This window comes from Camelus bactrianus, chromosome 12 (assembly GCF_048773025.1).
Source record: "Camelus bactrianus isolate YW-2024 breed Bactrian camel chromosome 12, ASM4877302v1, whole genome shotgun sequence".
Lineage (NCBI taxonomy): Eukaryota > Metazoa > Chordata > Mammalia > Artiodactyla > Camelidae > Camelus > Camelus bactrianus.
Window position 1 is genome coordinate 18309568 of NC_133550.1, and position 9003 is coordinate 18318570.

The window sequence follows — 9003 nt, forward strand, 5'->3', positions numbered from 1 at the left end:
TAAGGACAATGGTTCAGTTTTCTCAGTTACTTTACAGAGCGTAAATACCACAAATAATGGGAATCAACCATATACATATATGTACATATATTTATATACATATACATGCACATACATGCAGACACACATGGAGACAGGCACACATCTCTTTGCATGTTTTTAAATGAGGATAGAGTGTGTTTGACCATTTGCTATATATTCTCAAATCCACAGATATAATCAACAGACTATTGCTCATGGCTCTTATTTCTTCCATTTTCAGAAGTGAAGAAATTATCTCTCAGAAGAACTTTCCTCCTTATGACAAGGGTGTAAATTGCTCACTTTTTGCAGGTGCATTAAATCTTTTGGGGAAAGCCTGCTTAAGCCTGCTCAATAAACTATCTCCTTCAACACACTGAATAGTGTCCCATTAATCTTAGCAAGTTAATGCAACTTCAAAAGGGAGATAATTCACTCTCCTTTCAGAAGTATGATGAGAACTATAATGCATATTTTTCACAACTTGTTTTCTCTATTTTTATATTCATTGGCTAGGATTGCTCGATGAGGCTTACATTATTATAGTGAAAAGATGGCTGCTCATGACACGTAAAAAGTGATGCCACTGACTTAACAATAGCATGGAAACTTTAAGAGAGTCTTTCAAAAGTTATAGTGAGTTCCTAGTATCCCAATCCTTCTCTTCCTCTATGACTCTTGGTGACCAAGGGAACATGTTGGCAGGACAGCTGGAAGGCATTAGCATCCGTCCTGGGAACTGAATGGACTAGCTGGTCTATGATAATATAGACCTTTCAGTCTTGACCTCTGTAACCAGAACATAAAACTACGGAGCCAGTGAAAAATATTCAGAAATGGAAATGTGGGGTTTAATTTGCTATAGCCAAGTGTAAAGCCATGTATTTATGTTTGATGTTATGAAGAAAGAATTCCCATCTACAAGTCTATAATTCTTACCAGAAGATACTACTAGAGTTGTTTGTGTTCTAAGTATTGCATTAGTTGGAGTAGACTAAGTTCAGGGATAAGTAGACTCCTAAATTAATGGTGGTTCAAACACAAGATGATTTCTCATCCATATGAGCCCAAATGGTTGTTTCTGGAACATTTCTGGCATATCTTCTCTATGCTGTGTCCTTCAGTGACCCAGGTGCCTGCTCTCTGTGGTTCTGCCATCTCCCAGCCCCTCACTGTCACCTGCATCTAGCAGGCAGAAGGAAGAAAAGACGATGGGATACACACAGCCACTTGGAAAACTTTGGCTTAGAAACTCCCACCATCATTTATGTTTTCCATTGGCTACAACTCAGTCTATGGCTACACCCAGCTGCAAAGGATGCTGGGAAATGTAGTTTACCCATGTGCCCAGGAAGGAAAGAAGATCATGGAGTTTGGTGAGCAGGTAGCCATGTCTGGTACGATGTTGTTATGCTATTGGATCTAAAGGAGGGACACAGACAGCCCCCACCATGTAGAGGATGAGATCTCAGAATAGGTGTGGGGCCATTTATGGTATAAATATCCTGGGGAAGACACTGGCTTCTATTCAGAAATAAGTACTGAGACCAAAAGATCAAAGGGCAGAGGGCAATCCAATTTTTGCCAGTCTCTCATCTGGTTTCTCTTTTATGTTAGAATTGAAAAGGAAAAAAAAAGAGTTGAGATGTTTAAAAAGCAGTTCCTCACATAAAAGTGAGAAACTCAGGCAACATATCTATAAAATTATGCCAGCAACTTGGACATAGATGCTTGTCTCCTGGCATGTGGGAAAGGAATGCCATTTGTGGGAGTGAGTGGACATTCCATTATATTTTGACTCTCTTCTTCACATTTTAATAGTTTTCCGTCTATTGACAACCCCCTCCAAAGATAAAAGTTATATTTTCGAACTTTCCTTGCCCCTAAGATGCAGATATGGGTCTTCAATTCTTCCAAACAGATGCATGAGACTGGAAGAAAAAGTACCTGAGGGAACTGGCAGAGCCCTGGGGTATCTATGCTGCTCGTGTGGGGCTGGCCAAGACGTGTATTTCTGGGGTTAATAGTGGTGGAGGCACCTCCCGATCACAGCAGAGGTAGAGTGGGTCTGGAGTTGGTGGTGGCAACCAGGGCAGTTCTGTGGGCTCATTCTGGGAGTTGTCCCTGGAAGCTTGTAACACTATTCCTCCAGGTCTTCCAGTGATTCTGTGAGCTTTCTAATACCCTTTAGTAAGATTCTTCTGCATCATCTGGCTAGAGGGAACCCTGTCTGCAGCTAAAAACCTTGATCAGTCCTGAGAACAAGCTAGCTGAGGGAGAACCAGAATTCATTGCTTTGTATGTAAGATTAGTTATATTCCTTCAACTCATTATCCACATTTTCTTATTCCAGTCAGAATCAGCACTGTGCTAAAGACATGCAAATGAAAAGTTCTGTTTATATCGTGCCTGAGTGTTAAAGAACACATTCGGAAGACATCATGGTTGTGGTGAGAGAACTCCAAAGGGAGAAGGTATATTTCAGGAGGCTGAGTCGGGACCACTTGTTCAGCTGCTTCTCCACACAAGCGAGTTCTCCTTCTAGAGTTTCTGGATGTGATTTATTAAAGGAGGCAAATCACTTCACAGATGGACTACAAAAAGAAATCATCTACCCTTTACCAATGGATAGCTCAAGTTTTATTCTGTTTGCTCCAGAGGGCAATGGTTACTTGGAGAACTTATTTATTTTATTCAAAAGTTTTATGCCCCAAATAATGTTTCTAAGGTAATATCGGTTTACCAGAGACTGAAACCAGAGGCATGACGTCAGTACTGCATATGCAGAAGAGAGATGGCTTTGGTTTGTGAGTGGAAACTTGGTGGGGCGGAAAAAGCATTGGGTTCTACCATTTACTAGCTGTGTGTGACCTTAGGCAAGTTACTTAATGTCTCTGAGCCTCATTTCCTCATCTGTAAACTGGAGATAATAGTCATAGGACCTTACTCACAGGATTATCATTAAGCTTAATTAGAAGTGTGTTACCGTTCTCTGTTGCAGGCAGGAGAAACCAATTCTGGCTGACTTAAGCAGAAAAGGAGTTATTGGGAGGCTACTGAGATATTCTCAGAATTGACAGGAAGGTGAAAGAATCAGGGTCAGAAAATGAGCAGGCATTAAGGGAAGCCAAGCCAAAGAAAAGAGCCAAGGTCAACACCAGGAGTGGCCGGTGGTGGTACCCTCACTGGCTCCTTTACCGCTGACCCCAGCCCCTGCTGCTGCAGCCTGGCTAAGTCGGACATCAGTGCCACAGGACTATCCTCACTGAGTCTATGCGTGGAGCCCTCTCAGTGACGTGCTGAACCTGAGTTGAATCTGCTTGGGAGAGACGACTACTAAACATTCAGAAATCTTGCAAGCTGGGTATTCAAATATTTGTAGTTTGAATTCAGCTGTGGTGGGAGTTATCTGTACCAGAAATCCCAAATGCTAAAAATCAGGGCTGGGTTTTTGTTTTGTTTTGTTTTCTCCTGAGTGTGAGCATTTGGTTGGCTGAGTCCACGAATCCATGAGTCCATGAGTGTATTTAGCCACAAGGGTATGGAAAGAGGGAGAGAGTGGCCTTTTAGATAGCAAGAAGTGGGCCTCTCTCTTACCAAGGAGTTGAGGATTTTTCTCCGAAGGATGAGGTTTTCAATGCTGAATCACCTCCCCAAATTTCAGATATTGTCTACAGTATGCACAGCGCTCACCTAAAGCCGTGCCTTTGCTGATAACAGGTACCCAGTGCATGCTGGGACCCTTCTCCTTCACTTCCTTCTTTTACCCACCTTTGGCCACGTGTATAATCCTGACTTTTCTGTTTGATATGTGCTCTGAGGTTCTGGCCATAACAAAAATGGAACCTTATTTAGCTTTGCCCTAAGTCGTATCTCGTTAAAGAGTAAGGTCAGCTCAAAAGTTCCAACTTTAAATCAACGACTGTAATATTATGTTTCCTATTAAGGACATGAGCATCTTTCAATAGTTATTGTCTGAAAATCTTCACATTTAAGTATCTTTTAGATAAAAGTAACTAATACATACAAACACATGAAACAAGATAAACTTCTTATTAAGGTACTGAAGGTCTTTCTATTTGTTCAGTTATTCAGAATCCTATCAGAAGAGTTTTTATTTGAAAAGGAGGTGGTTAAAGCAGAGAATCTTCCAAGTGGGAGGATATGGCAGGCAGATTGCATTATCTTTCCTCCATATTAATAAATGTTAAGGTACCTGGTTAATCAGCCAGAGGTTAGGAAAAAATGAATAGAAATAAAATCTTTTTCATGAAAATTGCCTTATTTGAATATCAGCTATGAATGATTTATGTCCTAGGAATTGAATGAAGAGGAGGAAACACTGTTTTGGGAATAGAAAGTGCATTGCAAAACCTTTTTTTTCACATGTATCTTGTTTACTTCTTCACGTCACATATTCATCAGTCTGTGTATATGGTTGGAGAGTGGCTGAACTCACATTTGAAATTAAGAAAATTTGTCACTGCTCAGAATCAGCTTTAATTTTCTGAGTGATTCCAGAGGAAGGGATTTTTCTTCCGGGTGAAGTTATTCTTTCTCAAAGAGGTCTTTGGAAGTTCCTATCTGCAGCGTTTGCTCAAGGGTTCAGAAGGGATGATGCAGAGACACTGCAGGGGGTGAGGGCAGGAGAGGCTCCAAGGGTCCTGGGAGAAGAAGGTATTCCAGGGACTAGAAGCTAGTTGCCTCCCCTCCTGGCCTTATTCAGGTTCCTTATCTGAAAACATAAAGGTCTATCTAGAAGTCCTTTTTATTTCTGTACCCTTCAGAACTTTGCATCCTAATAACTAATTCTAATCCCATCTCTCAGTTGAAAAATACACTTCATTATTTGCAGTTCGGCTGTGCACTAATGAAAACTTGGCAAACAGCCCTGAGGGAAACAGAATTTCCTATCACCATGCTCCACTTCACACCTGCATCACAGAAATCCCCTCCTCTGACCTTTCTGGATGAGTAAACACTTATTTTTGGCAACACTGACTTGGGAATAGCATCTCCATGGAAACCGCTGTTCCAGTGAAGATTTTCCTTGCTGGTAAGTGTCTTCTCAACCTTTGCATGTCATCTTAATTGATAAAACAGGTACATCTTTCCAATTCTCCAAGTCTTTCTGTCGGCTAGCAAGTCAAATCCTAAATTAGGCACAACACCTGAACAGGCATGCAAGCTGAGAGGAGGCATCAGTGTTGTCATGACAACTGGGAAATGCCGAGTCTCCCCTCAAATGCTAATTCGACTGTCACGGTGGGTTGTACAAAGCCGTTGTTATTATATTTCTTCTTTGAGCAGAAATGAAGTGACATTTTGGGTTTTCCCTGAGGGATTCAAAGCCGTTTGCGGTGTTGTTGTGTTTCCTTCCTCTTCTACAGCTCCAACCTGGGTTTTCTCAGAATTGGGGGGTCTGGGATGCTCACTTCCCTCGGGACATCTTTAAAGGCTCCTGAGGAATATTTGGAGGCTGGGACTGAAGACCTAGGGCACCTACCATTTCCTCCTTTTGGAGGCTAGGTTCTCAAACAGAGCTCTATAAACCAGCTTTACGTGATGGTTTAGTGATGAATCGAAATACACAAGAAAGCTCCTGATGTTTCATGGTTCCAGCGCTATTAAGGCCAGGAAGAACTTTCATTCAATACCCAAACTATAGGGATAAATGATACATTGTACAGTGTTAGTTCTCCATTTTTCCCCCTCCACCCCACAATGTGTGGGTAATTATAAAAATTCCTGAGTGCTACCTGTCTCCTAGAGGATGGTGAAATAGTAAACTCTGGATGGAAACCTTTTCTGGTGGCCTAGCTCAAATTGCCAGCCCTACCAGCCCAACCTCCTCGTGCCTGATATGTCTCAAAGCAACGGAGGCTGAGCAACTCTATGATCTGATAGTGAAACCGCAGCATGGTTTGTGTCAAGGCATCGTGATAGGAAATATATCTTACTCTAAAAAAATTGTGTATGTATATGTATAACTGAATCGCTTTGCTGTATGCCTGAAACTAACATTGTAAATCAACTACACTTCAATAAATAATAAATTTTAAAAAATGGTGGGCTGAAAATACCCATCATTTCAAACGGAGCACTTCGTTTGGAATGTTAGGTGAACGGGGAAATCTCCATTCACAGCTGTTCAAGACTTCCTGATTTTTGGCTGTGTCACAGGTAGCTGTAGTTAATTTTCGAAATGTCAGTTTGATTTCTCACCCTGGAAGGCTCCTGGTGTTCTGACAAGGAGTGGAACACACTCTGTTCAGAAGCATATGCTGTTCCTGGTCTTCAGGAAGGATGGAGAAAAAGAGCCCAAATGGACGCACACCCTGTTTGTAATACTTGGGAGCAACACGTGTCTCTAAATTCACCCGATGCTCGCTCAGTGTTTCATTTCCTGTCTAGATTTATCCTCAGATTGGGAACAACTTCATTACTCACACATTCAGATTAATTCCTGAGTCACGCCTGGCTTCTCCTCATAAGAACAGATCATAAAATCTAGACTTTGATAGCTGGAATTTGACCATTTTTCAAGCTAAATGCCCCAGGATAAGATGTTCCATGGAGATGGACTGGGATGACCCCACTTCTGATTATTAGGTGGCCTGAGAATCTCAAGTGGTGCAGAGAGAAAAAGCAGTAATAATTCAACAAAACTGCTACCATTGATTAAGTGTCTTCTGGATTCCAGGCATTTTGTATTAACCTCATTTAATTGTGACAACAACCCAGTGGATGTGATCTTATTTTCAGAGGAAGGAACTTGTTTCAGAGATTGACTTGCCCAGGTCACACGGTGCTGGAGCTGAAATGCAGACCTGAGTTTGCCTTATTCTTAACCAGATCATTATGTACTGAGCAAAGCTGCATCACAGTCAGTAAGCCACAGGCAGGGTATATTTTCACCTGCACCTGTGAGGTTAGTAAGTTTTTTGTTTAAATGAAGTATAGGCGGTTTACAATGTTGTGTTTATTTCTGGTGTACAGTATAGTGTTTCACTTATACATGTATGTATTCCTTTTCCTATTCTTTTTCATTATAAGCCGTTGCAAGATACTGAATATAGCTCCCTGTGCTATACAGTAGGACCTTGTTGTTTATCTAGTTTCCACATTATAGTTAGTATCTGCAAATCCTGAACTCCCAATTTATCTCTCCACCCTGCCTTTCTCCCCTTGGTAACCATAAGTTTGTTTTCTATGTCTGTGAATCTGATTCTGTTTTGTAAATAAGTTCATTTGTGTCTTTTTTTTTTTTTTTTTTAGATTCCACATATAAGTGATATCATATGGTATTTTTCTTTCTCTTTCTGGATTACTTCACTTAGTATAATGATCTCCAGGGCCATCTGTGTTGCTGATAATGGCATCATTTCATTTTTTATGGCTGAGTAGTATTCCATTGTGTGTGTATGTATGTATATATGTGTGTGTGTGGGTGTGTGTATATATATATATCACAACTTCTTTATCCAGTCATCTGTCAATGGATATTTAGGTTGTTTCTATGTATTGGCTATTGTAAATAGTGCAACTATGAACATTGGGGTGCCTGTGTCTTTTCGCATTAGAGTTCCCTCTGAATATATGCCCAGGAGTTGGATTGCTGGATCATAGGGTAAGTCTATTTCCAGTTTTTTTAAAGTAATACTATTTTCCATAATGGCTGCACCAAACTATATTCTCAGCAACAGTGTAGGAGGGTGTATGCCTTTTTAATGTTGCTGTTCTAGAGGACTGTGGCTCTTGATTGCAGGTACGGCTATTAAAATATTTCATAATAATGAAGAGGCAAGTTCTGGATAAACAAAAGTTGAATAGTGATAAATAGGGATAATATTATGTGGAAAGGAGAGGAAATATTTATTAACTAAATGAGATTGTGGCCTGGAATATAAGAGCCAATCCTTCAGCATTTATTGAAATGCCAACGTAAATTGAGTTAACAAAATTCAGCATAAATTATTGGCTAGCAACTACTGGGGGAGGTTTCAGTTTTCATGAAACATAGGTACGAGGTCAGCATTGACTGTACTGCGTCAAGGGACACTTACCAGGTTTGAAATACTGGGTCATGAAATTTCACTTAAAAAGATTTCTCTAGTTTTTTTAACAAATAGAACGGGGAGAAGTCTGGTGGGACAACTGCATTGTGCAAGATAAAGGGGTGCCATTAGCCCAGACTGCAACCAAAGCGGTGCCTACCTGATTCGTGGAACAGGGCAGCCTTCACTGAGTCGGAGGAGAAGCTCTAAGACTCTATGTAGACATAGGAGTTTTTCATTTGTTTATTTCCATAAGCAACTGGGTGGACAGTGGTGTCATTTAGTGAGATGCAGAATACTAGGGAAGGAATGAGCTTGCTTGCAGGGAAAGCCGGGGTTCTTCTGTGGGGATGTTAAATTTGAGAGGTTGACTACGTCATCGGGTACACAAGACTAGGGCTGAGGGGAGCAGTTGGGACTGGATACGGAAGTTGGGGAGTTATCAGTGTACAGGTAATCCTTAATGCTATGGCACTGAATGAGACGTCCTCAAGAGGGAGGGTGGAGAGAGGAAAGAGATGAGTCCCCAGGAGTGGGTTCAAAGGTCTGCCAATATTTTGAGGTTGGGAAAAGGATGAGGAGCCGGCATCGGAGACTGAAAAGGGAGCAGTCAGTGCAGTACAAGGAAAACTAAGAGGCTAGGGTCCAGGCTGGAAAACAAGTAAGAGGAGCGCTTCAAGAAAGAGAAGCAAATGCTGGTCACACGCTGCTGAGCGTCAGCGAAGTCCTGCCGATGCTCCCCCAGTGTGTTTTCTGAATAAGATGGTCGTCCCCCCCGCCCCACACCCACCCGTGACTGCTTCCCGAGCTCATAAATACAATAGTGTCTCAGAGGATTGCCTCATCCCTTGATGCAGCTTCTGTGATCCATGCTCCATGCCACCCCCAGACTGGGTGATCTGTCTAAAATGCAGCACTATTATAT

The 9003-nt window shown here is 41.5% G+C and overlaps 1 long non-coding RNA gene across 1 annotated transcript in view; it reads left to right on the forward strand.

Annotated features, from left to right (window-relative positions):
- Positions 1–9003, forward strand: part of LOC141579396 (uncharacterized) — a 230762-nt gene that overhangs the window by 86090 nt on the left and 135669 nt on the right. The gene's annotated exons all lie outside the window — the stretch shown is intronic.